We start from the raw sequence: 20,267 nt of genomic DNA on the forward strand, positions 1-20,267 counted from the left end.
CATAGGGCAAATATGGCCAACATAGCTACTGTGTTTATCAGGGCTAGGACTAGGGATTCAACCAGTACAGCTGGCATGTTTAGTGGGTCAGAACCAAGAATTCAACTGGTAAGGCTGTTATTTTCAACAGGTCAGGATTTGGCAGGAGTAAAAGGAAACCTACCCCTATATTCATTTTTTTCTTGAAATACTGAAAGGCCAATTATAACATTTTTTCATCCATGCAGTATCATAATGTGAACAAGAAATAATTCCTTATTATGTTTGAACCATTATATATATTTAGGTCTATCTCTTACAGCAGTTAACGGCTCTAGGTCACACAAACACACACACACACACATACTCATCAACTCATCTCATCTGCAGCATCAGAAATATTATATTCAGCCTGGGAGGCAATGTTCCTCTCAGAAAGGCAGTTTTCTGCTAAAATGAGGAACAGAGCGAGGAGTCTGTAGAGATAGATGTTCAAGACTAGCAGAAATTTGTTGAAAGAAAAGATATTTCTAAAAAGCACACCGTGCTATATCTAGTCACTTGTGATGGAACATGATGGAGGATAATGTCAGAAAAAGAACATATATATGCATAATTGGATCACTTTGTTGTACAGCAGAAATTGACAGAACACTGTAAATAAACTACAATAAAGAAAAACCTTAAAAATTTAAAAATTTAAAAAATAAAAAGCAGGAGTTCCCATTGTGGCTCAGTGGTTAACAAATCTGACCAAGAACCATGAGCTTGCAGGTACAATCCCTGGCCTTGCTCAATGGGTTAAGGATCCGGCATTGCCATGAGTTGTGGCTTAGGTCGCAGAACGCGGCTCAGATCCCACGTTGCTGTGGCTCTGGCGTAGGCCAGTAGATGTAGCTCCTATTAGACCCCTAGCCTGGGAACCTCCATATGCCACAGGTGTGGCCCTAGAAAAGACAAAATAAAATAAAATAATAAAAATAAATAAAAATAAAAAGCACACTGGGGAGAGGTTGCCAAGCAGAGAATCAGGGTAGGTATGGGCTGGCAGCAGGAAACACACAACAGTGGTAGATGCATGTTGAGGCTTCAGCGATCACTCCAGGGCTTAGGTTTGGGGTCTTGACATGAGACAAGAATGACAGCATGGCAGCATTGATCTCAAGGCTCTGGTTAGAACTCTGACAGATGACAACCACTTGCAACCCTACTGAACCCATAATTTACGTGTAGCAGTCTCTGAGCCAAGTTGCTTTTTTTTTTTTTTTCTCATTAGGGCTGCACCCTGGGCATATAGAGGTTCCAAGGCTAGAGGCTGAATCAGAGCTAAAGCTGCCGGCCTACACCTTAGCTTTGTTTTTCAGCTTGAAAAATCTGATTTGAAACACACACACACATCTAATCTCAGTGCTGATTAGAAATGCAAGATCAGCTTCAACTTTTTTTTTTTAATACCATACCTGCAGCATATGGAGTCTCCAGGCTAGGGGTTAAATTGGAGCTACAGTTGTCAGCCACAGCCACAGCCACAGCAACCTAGGATCTGAGCCACATCTTTGACCTACACCACAGCTCATGGCAACACCAGATCCTTAACCCACTGAGTGAAGCCAGGGATTGAACCCATGTCCTCATGGATACTAGTCAGGTTTGTTACCGATGAGCCACAATGGAAATTCCAAGCCAAGGTGCATTTTAAAAGCATGCTCTCACAGCTCAAAAATTAGCTTGAAAGAAATCCCATTCTTTACTTACATCTCCTGAAGAATCTTAAAGAAATCTGATTCCTGGAGTTCCCATTGTGGTGCAGTGGTTAACGAATCCGACTAGGAACCATGAGGTTGCAGGTTTGGTCCCTGGTCTTTCTCAGTGGGTTAAGGACCCGGCGTTGCCGTGAGCTGTGATGTGGGTTGCAGACGTGGCTCAGATCCTGCATTGCTGTGGCTCTGGCATAGGCCAGTGGCTACAGCTCCGATTAGACCCCTAGCCTGGGAACCTCCATATGCCACGGGAGCGGTCCTAGAAAAGGCAAAAAGACCAAAAAAAAAAAAGAAAAAAGAAAGAAATCTGATTCATAACATAACACTTTCATATGCCTTTCTTCTTGGTCCTCTAATTATTTCACATCTTCTTATTCTCCAGTTGCCCCAAAGCTCTCACTCATCAACCCTGAGCCCATGTGGTCTATCTCTCCTCCTCCACCCTGCTCCCCAACTTAGCCTCTTTGCCAATCTGCCAATTCTCTGGTTCCATATCACAAAAATCTAGACACGGGTCAACCCTAGACTAGGAAATGTAGAAGGCTGGGGAAGGGAGGTGAGTCTGGAAACATTCTCACATTAATAATTTGGGGCCTCTGCTCACACAGATCCAAATGGAGACAGTGAATATTTTTATGAGGCCCCATGAGGGTTACTGTTTTCCATTGTCCAGTCAGCACTTTGTGGCCTTATCTTTGCTCAAAGATCCAGACAATTGTAAAACCATGGTTAAAAAAAAAAACAAAAAAAAACTGTTCCAGATTTTAACAAAATGTAACCCCCAGTGGAAGAGCAGGTGTAATGAGAACCCAATCAGGGTGGCAGAAATTGTCTGCTAACATGGGAAAAGAAGGGACTAACAAGCCTGTATTTGGGAGGTTTCAGCCCCGCCCACCACCCCCAAGTTAGCACCACAGGTAGGAGGTCATGCTTCTAGATCCAGGTCAAGAATTCTTGTGGGCTTCCTGTCTTTGCAGAGCTTAGGCCCAAACACATAGAGCAGGAAGAGGTAGCCTTGCATTCAAGGTAGCTATTGAATTGATTCTTATTTCCTATCACTACTAAGCCTGGGAAAGATATTTAATTAGGGAAACATTGAACACCTCTCCCTCCTTGCCACAAAAGCATCCATTTGCTTCCTTCTAATAGCTATGTCTTTGTCCCAAAGTGCTTCCATTCACCCAAGTTCCCATTCTTGTTCCTAGATGGTTGTTGGAGTAAACTCCACTAGGAGGTGGCCAGATACCAGGTTAATCCCTTTGTAGACATGGGACTTTCCCTTCTTCACAAAGCCTTTTCACACACATATCACTTAATACCCACGACAACTTGTGATACGGCCATCATTAGTCCTGTTTTACACATAAAGCAAGATGTTCAAAACCATTCAATGAAGAAAGAGCCAGGATTCAGGGCAGAGAATCCCAGACTTGAGAAGGAAAACTCGGACCAGATTTCTGGCCCGGCAGCTAGAATCATGACAAAGACCTGAGTGCTCAGAGCCCTCTTTTCTGGAGAAGGGAGAAGGTTGTCTGCCTCACAGTGTTGTTACTAAGATTGCATTTTTAATTGAGATGGGTGTCAGGCAATAAGATGGGCAGACATCAGTGAATGTCACTTTGGAGCAGGTTGGAGGTCACAGGGTCATTAGGCTCCTCAGGGTCCCCTTTCTTGAAGCCACCTGTGATATTCATGAGCCAGAGCAGCACAAGATGATGTGTGCCCTGGAGCTGTGCCCCTGGTATGGCATGCCCCCCATCGCTCTCTTTTTATGGGACCAGCATGAGCTCATCCTTGAGAGATGAAAGGAACACCAGGGTCCAGGTATCTGGCAGTGTAAGCATGGATGCCAGCTGGGTAGGAATGTGGGGAAAAAAGAGCTGCCCCACCTAGAAACCTTGGAGGCCCATGAGCTATGGGAATTCCAGTCAAAACCAGCCACTGTCACTGAGGGAAGAGGGAGCCCCTGGCCCAGCCAATTCAGGTCACACAACACTGAGTCAGTCTCCAAAGCAGCTCAAGGAACTAATGACACTGCTTGTCTCCACAATAAGATATGGGTAAAGACATTGAAAATCTCCCATGCACTACAAATCACTGATGATTTATACTGACTTTCCTATTCTCCATTTAAAACTGGTCCTTGGGACTAGTCACAAAGCATAAAAATGAAATCAATGGATGTTTGGAAATAATAGCACCTCCTCATTCCCAGCCTCCTCTCTACTCTAGGCTTTAGAATCTTGATAATAGCAGGCTTACATCACTTGTTACCCCTTTTGGCCCATTAACCCCTTTGAGAATGAGGCAAGCTAATGACTCCCAACCCTGGAAAAGCACATACATACATACATAAGCTCACCCAAAAATTCCAAGGGGTTCCAGGTAGGCCCAAATTTCAAATCCTGTGATATTACTAGATCTCTTCTAATAGGAGACAAGCTATTGAGCTGAGACTCAAAGGAGTCAACTGATTTTTCTCCAGGTAGTGAACTGATTAGCAGAAAAGTGAACCCAGATCCTCTGACCCCAACAGTGATGTTTTTCCTTCCACCCACACCAGGTTACTTCAGTGCTCCACAAACACGCACATATCCACAGACTGGACTCACCTGCCATCTCACTTCCAGGTGCTTTACAAAGGTGAGGGTCCCCTCTAGGTACCCACTTGCACCTTTCACTTTTCTGTGGGGACACAACCACTCAAATTCTTGGCACTGGTTTATTCATTCACAAATATTGATTAAAGTCCTGCCTATGAGCACGGCACTACAGGCTTCAGGGATACAGAGCTGAAGAAATCTATATATGTATCATCACTGCCAGCATGGAGCTTCTGATCTGGCTATGCCTCTCCTCTGAAAGGCAACAAACTCCTAAAATGGTAATCTGTTTCTATAGCACTGCATAGTAAAAGATATAAAATAGTCATAATTTTTAATATTTAAATATACATGTGTGTGCATGTGTATATTATACATAGTAAGCTTTGAGTTGGTTCATTGACATATATTCTGTACCTTGTTGGTGATTAATGGTAAAATGTGATTGATGGGTTGGTTAGGTATTTTTTTAACTCTCCAAAAGTAAATTAATTGGCTTGACCTCATTGAAATAATTTAAAAGACATTTTGAACAAATTGTCCTCATGATTCTAGACTCTCTAGAAATTTATTATTCCATAACCCTATGATATCATGATCACACATTACTCAAAAATACTGTTTTTGAGGATGGTGTAGGAGGAAAACAGCATGCTTGAAAGGAATAACAGCACTCCATGGCCCAGTTGGAATCTTTGGAAATTAAAAAAGCTGTTAGCTCAGATTCCTTTTTGATCAGGACAAACCAGGTTGCGCAGTAACCAAAATTCCAGTGACTTAAGACAACGAAAGTTTATTTCTTGTTCAGAGTCCACGGCTGGTCCACGGTACTCTCCAGGGCAGCTGTTCTCCATGTGTTGGCTGCATGCTCCCAGCTGCTTCAGTGTAATGGCATCTTCATCTCAACATATGCCTCCATGACTGCCAAAGTGAAGAGAAGAGGGCATGCGGGAACATACCCGACCGTCCCTCACTCGTGTTTCATTGGCAACAGCCTATCACATGGCCATACCCACATCTGTCCCACCCAGACGGCCAGCAGGAAAAGGTAAGAATCAGATGCCAGTGCACAGAAGTAACATCGACCACACGTGGCTGCAAACTGGATACCAGCGATGCGATTTCACAAGTAGTTTTCAATGTGGAAAGTTTAACTGAAACTATTCTTCGTTTTGTTAAAGTAGGGAAGATGATATCTCAGGGTATTTTTTTTTTTAATTGTAACTTTTAGTAGCATGTGATGTTAGGTAACTGTCCACAACTGGAATGTCATATTTTAGCTACTTCTAATGTTTCCATTAGATGAAGTCTAGATTAGAGAAGCCACCACTTCGTATTCATTCTGAAATAAAACTCCGAAATTCACATAGCATGTGCCCACAGTCAAAATCTAGTGGTCATACTGGAGTGTCAATTCCGTCTGGTTTCCAGGTCTAATTTCACTCCCATTCACTGGGGATTGGATTAACTTTTGGGGACTGCTTGCCACTCCAGTAAACCAGGCATAAAAGGCCCATCTCGGGAGACTGACATGGTCAACAAATTAAACAAGAAAGATGAAAATGTTGTTAAATCTCTAAATCAAAAGTAACATAGTATTTAAAATATGCATAATTTGAAGGGTTCGACTTGGCCAAAAAAAAAAAAAAAAAAAAAACTTCCATAAATTTACATTCCAAAATAACATATTTATGTTTTTTAACATCAGCCAAAATAGCTCATTTAGTTCTTATACCATAATATCTAGATATAAACAAGCGTTTTCATAAGGTTTTTATTAATGTTAAACTACTGCTTACTTTCTAATTTTATTATCAACGGGGCCCATCCACTCAAGTTCTTAAACAACCCTAAAGAGTATCATTTATGCAATCCCTTCCATGAGATCACTCTTATTTTTGGCCCCCAGGAAAACGCATGAGGTGGTCCAAAGGGAAAAATCACTCAAATTAAACCCATCTGCTTATATTAACATAATAGAGCTAACTTGGATTTAAAAAGGAAAAATAGTCAGAGTTTTACGTAAAAATATCTTATTCTAGAAATGGGAAGGGCATGCATTCATAATAATAGAACTGTTTGGCTTTGCATTTAATGTCCACATTATATGAGTTGTTACACAGAATCACATTTTAAAATGAAGTATTTGTTTAATGCTACTATTTTTAATAACAGATTCAATCAAAAATGGGAAGGATAAAGAAAGGAGAAGAGAAATTTAAAAGGGAGGAGGAAGAAGAAATAAAAACAATTCGAGATGTGGCGAGAAATTAGTCTGATGTATAAATTCCTACTTGAAGTGTATACATGTGTAATCTTAACATCACATATGTGTAGAAATTTATTTTTCAGGCAAAAATATTGAAAACATTTTTATCTTAGTAAGGAACAATGTAGCAAGCCAAAAACAAAAGCCCAGACTAATAGAAAACCTAACTCTCTGAAATAACTCATTACCAATATTATTTAAGCTAAGAAAGTACTTTTCTTCCATAAAATACCCTCTTCACCTTTCTCCCATTTTTCCCTCTGATTGGACAGGACAATGTTTCAAAATAAATAAATTTTCTTTTCTGACACAGCCTTTCTTCTTTTTTTTAACTGAAATATAGTTGAACTACAATATTATGTTAGTTTCAGATGTACTACATAATGATTTGACATTTACATACATTATTAAATGATTACCATAATAAATCTAGTAACCATCTGTCGCAATAAAATGTTATTGCAGGAGTTCCTGTTGTAGCTCAGGGGGTTAAGAACCCAACTTGTATCCATGAGGATGCAGGTTTGGTCCCTGGCTTTGCTCAGAGTGTTATGGATACAGCACTGTTTCAAGCTATGGCATAGGTCGAAGATGCACCACAGATCTGGCATTGCTGTGCTTGTGGCCTAGGCCAGCAGCTGCAGCTCAGCTCCAATTCAACCCCTAGCCCAGGAACTTTCATATGCCAAGAGTATGGCCCTAAAAAAAAAAAAAAAAAAAAAAAATTACAATATTACTGACCACATAACTTACGCTGTATGTGGTCATCCCTGTGACTTATTTACATAACTGGATGTTTGTACCTTTTAATCCCCTTTACCTACTTTTCCACCCTCCAACTCCCCTCCCCTCTGGCACTTATCCATTTGTTCTTTGTATCTGTTAGTCTTTGTATTGTTTTGTTTGGTTGGCTGGTTTGGTTTTTTAGACTCCATATATATGAGGTCATTCAGTATTTGTATTTCTCTGACTCATTTAGCATAATACCCTCTAGATCACACTATCCCAAAAGGCAAGATTTTTGTTGTTGTTGTTGTTTTGCTTTTGAGTTTTTTTTTGTTTTGTTTTTCTTTTTGTTTTTTTGGTCTTTTTAGGACCACACCTGTGGCACATGGAGGTTCCCAGGCTAGGGGTCAAACTGGAGCTGTTGCCACCAGCCTACATCACAGCCACAGCAATACCAGATCCGAGCCACATCTGCAACCTACACCACAGCTCATGGCAACACCGGATCCTTAACCCACTGTAATGGATGCTAGTCAGATTCATTTCCACTTATCCACGATGGAAACTCCAAGATTTTATTTTTTATGGCTAGTTAATATTCCTCTGTGTGTAGGCATCTCGCATCTTCTTCCATTTTCCTATGGACACTAGGTTGCTTCCCTATCTTGGCTATTGTAAGTAATGCTGCAGTGAACAGAGGGGTACATATATCCTTTTATATTAGTGATTTTGTTTTCTTTGGGCAAATAGCCAGAAGTTAAATTGCTGGCTCATTTAGCAGTTCTATGTTTAATTGGGGGGGGGAACAGCATACTATTTTCCATAGTAGCTGAACTGATTTAAATCCCACCAACAGAGCACAAGGATTCCCACAGGGCATCTTCACCCACACTTGTTGTCTTTTGATAAGAGCCATTCTGACAGGTGTGGGGTGATACCTCATAGTGGTTTTGATTGGTATTTCTCTGATGATTAGTGATGTTGAGCATCTTCTCATGTATCTATTGGCCATCTGTATGTCTTTTTTGGAAAAAATCAGTTCAAGTCCTCTGCTCATTCTTCACCAAGTTGTTTTGAGGTGTTTTTTTTTTTTTTTTTTTTTTTTTTTACATTGGGTTATATGAGCTCTTTATATATTTTAGATATTAACCCCTTATCACATATATCATTTGCAAATACCACCTCCCATTTAGTAGGCTGGCTTTAAATTTCGTTGATAGTTTCTTTGGTTGTGCAAAAGCTTTTTAGTCCCATTTGTTTATTTTTGCTTTTGTTTCCCTTGCCTGCGGAGTAATGTCCAAAAATACATTAATATCAATGTAAAAGAGTATGCTGCCTATGTTTTCCTCCTTCCTTTCTCTTTTTTTTTTTTTTGTGTGTGTGTATATATATAATAGGTTTATGAATTGTGGTTACGAGGAGATTCATATATAACAATCTACACATGTGATTACTCTACAATGACCTCAAGTTTGAACACATTCTAACAATGATGCACTTTTACTCACCCCACCATATTTACTGTTTTTGACATCATACTTTTGTCTTCTTTTTAACCTATGGAGGTTCCCAGGCTAGGGGTCAATTCAGAGCTGTGGCCACTGGCCTACACCACACCCACAGCAATGCAAGATCCAATCCATGTCTACAACCCATACCACAGCTCACGGCAACATCAGATCCTTAACCCATCAAGCAAGGCCAGGGATCAAACCTGTGTCTTCATGGGTGCTATTAAGATTCATTTCCACTGAGCCATGACAGGTAGTCCTGACATCATACTTTTTGTTTTGTGTATTCTTTATTTATTGCGGATATAGATGATTTTACTACCTTTGTCTTTTAACCTTCCTACTAGTTTTATAATTGGTTGATTTACTACCTTTTACGGTATATTGTCTTTACCAATGAGATTTTTTTCCTTCCATAATTTTCATATTTCTAGTTATATTCTTTTCCTTTAATGTTTCTTGTAAAACTGGTTTAGTAGTGCTGAATTCTTTTAGCTTTCACTTGTCTGTAAACTCTTTCTCCTTCAATTCTGAATGATGGACTTGCTGGTTAGAGTATTCTTGGTTGTAGGATTTTCCCTTTCATCACTTTGAAGTATCATGCCATTCCTTTCTGGCCTTCAAAGCTTCCACTGAAAGTCAGCTGAAGGTCTTCTGGATCTTCCCTTGACAACTACCAGTCGCTTTTCTCAATGCCTTTTAGATTAACCCTTTATTTTTGCCATTTTAATTATAATGTGTCTTGACATGGACTTCTTTGGATTCATCTTGTTGGGGATTCTCTGTGCTTCCTGGACCTGTATGTCTGTTTCCTTTCCCAGGTTAGGGACGTTTTCAGCTATTATTCCCTCAAATAAGTTCTCTGCCCCTTTCTCTCTCTTCTCCTTCTTGAAAATCCGTAATGCAAATGTTAGTACATGTGATGTTGTCTCAGAAGCCTCAAACTACCTTCATTTCTTTTCATTGGTTTTTTTCTTTTTCTGTTTAGCTTGGATGATTTCCATTATTTTGTCTTCCAGAGCACTGAAATCATTCCTCTGTATCATCTAATATACTATAGATTCCTTCTAATGTATTTTTATTTCAGTTAGAGTATTCTTTAGCTCTCTTTGGTTCTTTATATTTTTTTAACTCTGCTGAAATTTCACTGTGTTCATCCATTCCTCTCCAGAGTTCATTAAGCATCTTTATGATCAATACTTTGAACTCCTTAAGGAGTTCATTTAGTTCTAAGATTTCATCTTGTTCTTCTGTCTGGAACATATCCCTCTGTCTCTTCATTTTGTCAAATTCTCTGTGTTTACTTCTATGTATTAGGTAGATTGGTTTTGTTTCCCAATCTTGAAGAAGTGGCTTTATGTAGATGTCCTATGGGCCTAGCAGCACATTCTCCTCTGATCATCAGAGCTCTGTGCTATAGGATTATCCCCTCCATGGGGTATGCCCCCTTTCTGTTGTGGTGGGGGTGCTACTAGGTGGGGCTGATACCTAGTCCAGTCGGCTGCCAGCCAGCCCACTGTTGGGTGAGGCTGAGTCCCAGCACCACTCGCTGTGCAGCTTAGGGAGTCTGGAGCTGGTGCAGGCCTGCTGGTCGATGGGACCAAGTCCCAGCAAGTTGACTGCATGCCCAGGAGGCAGGGGATGGGGCCAAGGCTGGTGCCAGCCCACTGGCAGAGAGGGTCCCAGGGCTGTTGGCTGTGCAGCCTTTGTAGAGCACAGGGAGGGGTGAGGGAAAGGGTAATTCCAGCCAGCCATTGGGCACGTAAGCCCCAGGTACTAACAGACTAGAGGGAAGACTCCAAAGTGGAGTCTCTCAGCACCAGCGTCGTCATGGTAGAACGAGCTCCCAAAAATGGTTCCTGCCAGCATCTATATTCCCAAGGAGAATCCAACTGCCTCCTGCCTCTCTGGGATGTTCTCCAAGAGCAGCAAGTCAGTCTGACCCAGGATCCTTTCAAATTTCTGCTCTGACCTAGGTCTCAGAGCACGTGAGATTTTTATGTGTGCCTTTTAAAAGCAAAATCTCTGTTTCATACAGCCACCTGGCTCTGCTACTGGCCTTCAAAGCCAGATATTCTGGGGGCTCATCTTCCCAGAGAAGGACCCCCAGCTTGGGGTACCTAATGTGGGGCTCAGACCCCTCCTCACTCCTTGGGGAAGGAAAACCTCTGCTATTGTGATTACCCTCCCATTTTTAGGTCACCCACCCCATGATACTGCATCACTGTCCCCCTTACCTATCTCACTGTGGTTCCTTCTTTCTATCTTTATTTACTTATTTATCTATTTTTGCTTTTTAGGGCCAAACCTGTGGCACATGGAAGTTCCCAGGCTAGGAGTCAAATCGGAGCTACAGCTGCTGGCCTACACCACAGCCATGGCAACATGGGATCTGAGCCATATCTGCGACCTATACCACAGCTCACGACAACACCGGATCCCCAGCCCACTGAGTGAGGCCAGGGATCAAACCTACATCCTCATGGATACTAGTCGGATTCATTTCTGCTGCCCCACAGTGGGAACTCCCCTTCTTTCTGTCTTTAGCATGGAAAATCTTTTCTGCTAGTCTTAAATCATGCTTTTCTGGAAAAGGTTGTAACATGGTGTGTAGGTAGGAGGAGATGAGCCCAGGTTCTTCCTACTCTGCCATCCTGGTCACCTGCCCTTGCACAGTCTTCCCAGTCTCTCTGCTTCTTGTTAGATGTGGGCTTTTTTTTTTTTTTTTTTTTTTTTTTTTTTTTGGTTTTCTAGGGCCGCTCCCGCGGCATATGGAGGTTCCCAGGCTAGGGGTCTAACTGGAGCTGTAGCCGCCACCTACACCAGAGCCACAGCAATGCAGGATCTGAGTCACGTCTGTGACCTACACCACAGCTCAGGGCAACGCCAGATCCTTAACCCACTGAGCAAGGCCAGGGATCAAACCTGCAACCTCATGGTTCCTAGTCGGATTCGTTAACCACTGAACCATGAAAGGAACTCCTAGATGTGGGCTTTAAATGTGTTTTCATTTCAACTTGTGATAAGAAAATCCATTCTGTATCAAACCAAAGAAACCAAACCTATACCATGGCATGACATCACCATTCAACATTCTATCAGGAAACATCATCTTAAAAGCTGATTATCACTCAAGAAGAATAAACACTAAAATTTAAAAAAAAAAAAAAACAGTCCAGACTGAACTTGGAATCCTGAAAAAGCAATGGAATGTTTCCTAAATATGTTTTTAATTGTGGTTACCAAAATACAATAGCATCTTACTAATGAGGCACATTTTTCTGTAATCTATATGTGGAAACCCAGTTTTGTGAAATACTTTGACTCATCATCTCTTTTTCCCCTTATTTTTTGTAAAAGAAACTCTACACATATACACATACATGAGTAGCCAAAAATTTGTTCTGGGCCTGCCAGTATGTTTCAAAATAACAGAGTTGGCATAAGACAGTGAACAAATGGAACACACTGACTTGCCCATAACCTAACAATTAAATGAACACAATTTCTCCTATGGCTACAAAGGTCTGAGCAGGTCTCCAGATCCAGAAATTCAGCAATGTCATCAAGCATATTCACCAAAGACAACTTTTGGTAGCAAGAAAAGAAAAGAAAAGCCATGAAAAAATAAACCCTAAGACAGTTTGGAACTTGAACCTGAGATACAACTTCTCAGCACTAAAATGGTCATCCAGCCTTATCTTTAGAAATATACCTCCTACAAGATATATAACAATGCTGGCAAATGAAGCCCTATAACTGCCAGATGGCACAGCTCATCAATAGCAAATACATTAAAATCTGATGACAAAAGAACACTTACTTTTCACACTGCTTTGACCTTAGTGTAAGTTAAAATGATTTGATTACTGTCCCATTTGTTTTCTGTCTTAACTCCCCTTAGATTGACTATTATCAAGGACTAGGGCCTTACTTGAGCATAATAAATACAGTTGAAAGTTGACTAGGAAAGTTCCTTTTCCCACAGTGATCTTCCCTCTGACAATTTGCTGATTCCTCAAATTCCAGAACTGGTCACTGGTCTGTGTTAAATGAAGCCTTCTCCCTCAGGATCCCCTAAAATGTCAATTACTGTAAGAAAGGTATCACTCTGTGCTCTCATGAATTTTGCTTTGTAAAAGAGCCCAGCAGGGGTTAGTGAACTGTGGGCCAAACGTCTGTTGTAACATAGGCACATTCATTCCTTACCCCTTGCTTATGGCTGCTTCGTGCTGCGAGAGCCAAGTGAAGTAGCTGAGACAGAGACAGTATGGCCCACAAAACCTAAAATATTTACCATCTGGCCCTTTACAGAAAAAGTTTACCAATTCCTGATGTAGAGCAATGAGCCTCTTGGGAACCTAGAAGTCAGGAGAAAAAGAAAGAGAAGCTGGGGAATTTGAAGTAATAATGCTTTCCATTTGAGAACACTGAATTTAAGGTAGGATCTTTGCATAACTAATGCTCACAATATAATTTACAGAGACAGCTATCACAGGCTCTGGCATGTGTAGGTGCTTGAGAAATATATGTTGTAAATACAGTCATTCATTCATTCAATAAGTATGTACCAAGGGCTTACCAACCACAAGGCACTATTACGGAAGATATAGAAAGAGCACAAAGCCAGGAGGAAAACAAAAAAAAAAAAAAAAAAAAAAAAACAAAAAAACACTCTACTCTTAGAGCTCTCATTCTAGTACAAGGAAACAAAAAATAAACATATAATTATACAAATGATTTAATAATAGCATGTTAGGGTAGAGGAACAGTGGAGGGGTACAATTTTACAGAGCAGTCACAGAAGGCTCCGAGTCTGAGTCATTTAACCAGAGCCCAGAGAAAAGCAGGGGGAAGCTGAGGCCTGGCTCTCAGGGAACTGCAGAGGCCCTGAGGTGTAAGGAGCTGGGCTGGTCCCTAGAAGCCACTGTGGCTAGAGCACAGTGAGGGAAGGTCATGGCCAGTCAGAGGTCAAAGAGGGATCCCGGGGCAGCTGCACTTCCCGCCCTGAAGGCCATATTAGGATTTTTTTTTTTTTTTTTTTTGTCTTTTTGTTTTTTTGTCTTTTTGCCTTTTCTAGGGCCGCTCCCACGGCACATGGAGGCTCCAAGGCTAGGGGTCTAATTGGAGCTGTAGCCACCGGCCTACACCACAGCCACAGCAATGTGGGATCCGAGCCGCATCTGTGATCTACACCCAGCTCACGGCAAACGCTGGATCCTTAACCCACTGAGCAAGGCCAGGGATCGAACCTGCAACTTCATGGTTCCTAGTCAGATTCGGTAACCACTGCGCCACGATGGGAACTCCTCCAACATTAGGAACTTTGAATTTTACTCTCAACTATAAAAAGTTTTAAGGAGACAAAAGAACATACCATCTAACTTCTGTTTAGAACAACCACTCTGCCTAAAACATAGGCTGTAGGGAAACCAAGGTGAATATACCCATAAAGTAAATCAATAGCTATGAAAACACACCAACCAAAAAAAAAAAAAAAAAAAAACTTCCTCCACACACGAGACTATGGGAAAAACTTTAATGAACTTGCCTGGGTCTGAAGGGAAGCCTCATCACCTTCACCTTGGGCAGATCCCAAAAGAGAGAGGTTTAAACAGAGAAGAGTTAAATTGGCCTTTTTAATAAATTGACATAAATTTTTAGTACTCCCCTCTAAGAAGGGGTGAACAGATTTGGGCTACTCTGATGTGAGCTAATGGAAAACAGTGCTGGAAGAAAGCAGTAGCCTGAGCCAGTGGGAACTTGAACATAACGATGTCTCACATTCCATTTTAGGCTGTCTACTTTTCTGTGTTGAGATGTAACGACCCCACACACCCTCTATAGTGCCCCCAAAACATTCATGAAATGGGTCTACTGCGCACAAGTGATTGGTGTCAGTTTTGAGAAAAAAAATTTTAAGAGGGACAAGAGATAAGCAGGCTTCACTGCAACCTGCCATTAGGAGAAACCTAAGCTCCACCAAAAAAAACACAAAAAAAACACAAATTACTCAAATAAAAATACTGGCGACAATATGCTCACATTTTATGTATTGCAAAATCTAGACACTTTACATAGGCATGTTTTAAGTGTCATTCCAGAGTACTAGAGGATTTACGGTCTGGCATTCAAGCAGCTGGAACTTGGGTTACATATGCAAATTCAAATTATGGAAATTGATGTCCTAATAAGAAAGGTGAATTTGCCAAAGTCATACTGCTGGTTTCCTGGTAAAGCTGGAGCTCTAGCCTTGTCTTCTAACTTCAGGTCATGTCCTCCACTACAGCTGCCTTGCCAACACCACTTTTCCTAAGCCCAGCTGTGCTGACGCTGTAGTTCACCAGATGTTCCCAAAGACTCAAGTCACTTCCTAAGAGAAATTATTCACATAGGAGATCAGGATAGCAGTTACTGCAGAAAACTCTAAGACACCCAATTTAAAGAGCCAGTATGGGAGTTCCCATTGTGGTTCAGTGCTAATGAATCCAACTAGTATCCATGAGGATGCAGGTTCAATCCCTGGCCTTGCCCAGAGGGTTAAGGATCTGGCATTGCCTTGAGCTGTGGTGTAAGTCACAGATACGGCTGGGATCCCATGTTGCTGTGGCTGTGGTGTAGGCCAGCAGCTACAGCTCCAATTTGACCCCTAGCCTAGGAACTTCCATAGGTGACAGGTGCAGCCCTAAAAAGATAAAAATAAAATAGAGTGAGTATGCCTATCTGAAAGGCATTCTCTAAGGTAAATAAATTCTTTGAGCCTAAATCTACCTTTAGCAGAAGAATGAACCCTTTCAACTCACTGATCTGGGAATAATATCGAAAATGAAAAGTTCAACCAATCAAAATGGAGGAGGGGGTTTTCAAGGGGACCCATGTAAGGTCAGAGCTGCAAAGGACTGTCCTGCTTGCTCGTCACCAAAGAAAAGACTCCAGATATAGCTAGACACACACCTATCACCCCCAGAGCAGAAGGCCTGAGGAATAATAACATGCTCAGAGAGGTCCCACAATTAGGCACATTCACTAAGAAAGGTCTTTAATTTATCAGCCACAGTGTACAAGAATTAATAAAATTCAGTACATTTTTAACTTTTTATAGAATCATCCATGACTAACTTTTCAGATACGAGTGCAACTGACCAAGTTTAAACTAACTTAATTTTAGAACCTGTATAAGTTAGCCTCTCCAATCCCATTACTGATAAAATGGAGACCATGATACGTATATTATATGATGGTTTTCAGAATAAAGATAATTTATATACTATGTGGAGCACTGTGCCTGGCAAAGATGGCATGCAATAAGTGGCACCCATTATTAATAATTAATGATAATAATAATTATTTGAAGTAAGCAGAGCTGACCCTATACTGAGGCAGTGGTGTGGGCTCCCCTCCCGCATATGATCTATAGAGTACCCTAGAGTACCTGCTGAAAACAGTCACGTTTCACCCTAAGGGCATCGTACACTTCCACGGGCAACTTCTCTTTCCAAGGAGTGCAATACAGTCAAGATATCAATAGGGCTCCAAATTTCTACAGGCTGAATAAATATCTCTCAGCTGTATACACTGGGTAAATATCAAGCTCTATAATCTGCTTCTGCCCCACTGAACACTGCGTAAATATCATAACCTCAGCTGCAGCCAGGAAAACCTTCATAAATACCAGACTCGAGAAAGAGAAGCCATAATATACCCAATCTCTATCAGCCCAAATTTTCACCATCTTTATTTCAACACCTTTGCTGAGGTCAAAACTGAATGGAGAAGCAATCTTAGGGTATTCAGGTCAAGAGGGCAAGGCAAGAGAAGGACCTGGGCAATTCAGCTGGAGCTGCTCTTCTGGGAAATACGTGAGGGAGGCTGGCCCAGAAGAACATGTGGATCTCAAATCAGGAGGGGCTGGGGGTCTGGTCTTAAACTCCACCACTTACCAGCCGCATAAACATGCACAGTCAAGTAACCTCCAAACCTCAGTGTCCCTATCTGTACGTGGGCGATAACAACCGAATTACCTGTTTATTGGAATACTGATGGTGCTTTATGAATGATGAGGTGCTATGTGCAAGCTCTTACTTACTGTTGATTATCTTTTTGTTTATCAGATCTGCTCTCTGCATTCAGCAAAGCAAACTTTTAGTTTATGAGTGCCCAGTAAGCTAGCATTTTAGCTATTGGGGGTATTTTCTGTTTATTTTTGGTTTGCTTCTTTGGTTCACTATGTCCAAACTGACTTTGGTCTTGCTTTACAAGCATTCTTGAGATGGAGAGTAAGTTAGGCTTTGGGATTCTCACAGGCCACCAAGTGACCCTGCATTTAGTGAGTTCTTTTTCACCACACTCAAGATCCCATTAGACATAAGCTTTGCTGTGGGCAGGATAAACAGGTCTCCGACACAAAACCTCACAGCCAGTGGTTGGTCTTAGGCACCCCTCTCTGTCTTTAACCCTCCTTCTTGCAGTAATACGTACGCATACTTCCCCAGGGCTCAGGATCCTCCTACTGATTGGTCCCTAGTCACCCAGAGACCACACCAGCAGCCCATCCTAGCTTGGTACCCTGAAAAGGACCCCTCATTTGGGCCTCCGTAATCCCCCACCCTCCTTTCTCCCATCAAACTGTTTCTGTTCCAAGGCATATCAGTCTTTATAAGATCTGTACTCCGCTAACACAAAAGACAATGATGTCTCTCTGTTGGGTAGGGATTTTCATTTAGGTCTTCATAAATAATGCTTTTTTTGGGGGGGGGGTGATGGAGGTGTCCTGTATTTTCTTTTTTTTTCATTTGTTTTTATTACTCAAATGAATTTATCACATCTGTAGTTGTATAATGATCATAACAATCTGATTACACAGGATTTCCATCCCACAGCCCAAGCACAAATAATGCTTAAATCCTAAAGGGGAAACTGTTGTGATAAGAAATTTGAAAAACCAGCACAAGAGGTGGTTGAGGCATTCACACACACTCTCAACTTGTTCATTCATCAAGCACATATTCAGCACTAAAAGGGGTCCCCAGACCCAGTTCCATCATGTGTGTGGAGGCTTCCCCATACCAACAGCAATCCTCAGATGCCAGCAGAGAGTTGGACAGTCCAACTCAACCTTGACACTATCTACCTGGAGCTAGAATCAGATTCCACAAGTAAAGGGCTCAGTCCCACAAGAGCATCCTTGACTTCAGACAGTAGTTGCAAGCCCAGACTGCTACCTGTGCTTTGACTGGCTGCACACTAAAGCTTCCAACAACTCCCTCCAACATAGGACGCCGATTACAGGTCCAGGTTGTTACCTGTACTTCTGACAAACTGGCTATAAATCAGAGGTTCCCACAACCCGCCCCCCACCCCTTATGGCTCATTTAATTTGCTACAACAGCTCACAGAACTCAGGAAACCCTGTTTGCTCATTAGATTACTGATTTATTATAAAAGGATATTTAAAAAATACAAAGCAACGTCCAAATGAAGAGATACTTCAGGCAAGATCCCAAAGGAACTTCTGTCTTTGTGGAGCATGGAGCCTGACATGGTGGCACATATAATAGGGAAGAACAAGTTAATCACTAAAGGGATGTTGCCTATAATCTTAAACTGGGAACCCTGTCTCCCATGCAATGAGTGTTAAGCTAAAATACCTTTGTTTAGCTCACAGGAAACCTCCTGACCAGACCTACCTGTGAGTGGCTGCAGGAAGGAAGAAATTAACGTATCTCTAAAGTTTGACCAGAACCAGGACTTTACCCCTCCCCCTTCACGATAAAAGAAGCCTAAACTCTCACTCAGAGAAGACGGTTCTTTGAGACATAAGCCCATCATTTTCTCAGTCTGTTGGCTTTCTGAATAAAGTCTCTATTCTTCGCCCCAACGACTCAACTCTCGATTTACCAGCCTGCCACGTGGTGAGCAGTACAAGCTTGGACTTAACAGCACAGAAACATTTTAGTTCCCCAATGTGGAAAGGGGTGGGGGGAGGACAAAAAGTTATTCTTTGGGGTTCACAGGGAGACTTTATCACATATTCACAATTGACGAAAATTATTGGCCACTGGCAACTGATTCAATCTCCAGCTCCTCACCCCTCCCCCAAATCGAGAGGTGATGCTCAAAGTTTCAACCCCCTAATAACATGGCTGGTTCTCCTAGCATCCAGCTCCCACCCATGGGTAGGATGCAAAAGTCACCTTCCCTAAATCATTTTCAGGAATTGGGACAAGAGGCCAAATAGTATCCCATTGCTCTTATTGCTCAGGAAATTCCAAGGTTTGGGGACGCGTGAGACAGGAACTGTGAATAAAGACCAAAGACATGTAAAATATGTATTTATATTGGTGTTTATAGGAAAAATCACAATATTGCAAGCACCCACAGTGGATTAGGAATAATCAAAGAGGGAAGGAGTTACAAATACCATGAAAATGAAGACACTGAAGGCTGAAACACCCCATCACATCTGAATGAGGCCCAAGAGTCAAAGTGACAATGCCCCAAGGCCCATCACACAGTGTGTGGAAAAGGCTATGGCAGATGCGCCAAGGAAAAAGCTGCTTTCAGCTAAACCCAGCATCTCTAGCTAGGTTAATCCCCAAATTCATATCATCACTGTTACCTAGGAATAAATTCCAAGCTGCAATAAAGCATTTCAGGTTGAAATATAAAGTTAATTGGAAAACACAGGCTGTGGCTATGGCTGAGGTTGGCAGCTATAGCTCCGATTCGACCCCAAGCCTGGGAACCTCCACATGTCGCAGTGCAGCCCTGAAAAAAAAAGAAAAGAAAAGAAAAAGAAAATGCATACAATCTAATTCTTGCTCTCAAAGATCTCTGAATTATACCCCCCCCCAAAAAAAAGGCAAACAAGAAAGCAGATCATTATAACCCAAGGGGATATGAGCTTATTATTGGTCTAATCAAATACCCCTAAAAAGCAGATAAATTCTGGAAACTAAAAGAATTTTATCCCCTACTGACAGGCTGCATGTATCTTGCAACACTAATAGCCCATAAAATCATGAGCAGAATTCTCAGGATAGTCTCAAGTTGAAGACTCTCAACCAAAACTTTCACCCTGAGAACAAATGAGACATTTAGAATGACAAATCAGCTAGATTTTCTTACTGTGCTGAATTGCTCAGCCTTAGTTCAGTTTAGGAGACCAACTTATTTCCAAAGAGTCTATTTTACAATTCCTTCATTATGGTCTTTTTAGACCAGACAAATGTAAGAATAAGGCATTAAACCTCTTTGTTTTAATTAGACTGTTTTCTGCTGTGTTAAGCTTGACTAAGGTGCAGTAACCACCTAATAGCAAGGCTGTAGATGGATTGTTGGAATTCAGTGATGAAATGAGATGGAACAGGAGTTCCTGTCATGGCTCAGTGGTTAATGAATCCAACTAGGAACCATGAGG

The 20,267-nt window shown here is 41.5% G+C and overlaps 1 pseudogene; it reads left to right on the forward strand.

Annotated features, from left to right (window-relative positions):
- Positions 10,679 to 20,267, forward strand: part of LOC110255241 — a 47,514-nt pseudogene continuing 37,925 nt past the window's right edge.

This window comes from Sus scrofa, chromosome 6 (genome assembly GCF_000003025.6).
Source record: "Sus scrofa isolate TJ Tabasco breed Duroc chromosome 6, Sscrofa11.1, whole genome shotgun sequence".
Lineage (NCBI taxonomy): Eukaryota > Metazoa > Chordata > Mammalia > Artiodactyla > Suidae > Sus > Sus scrofa.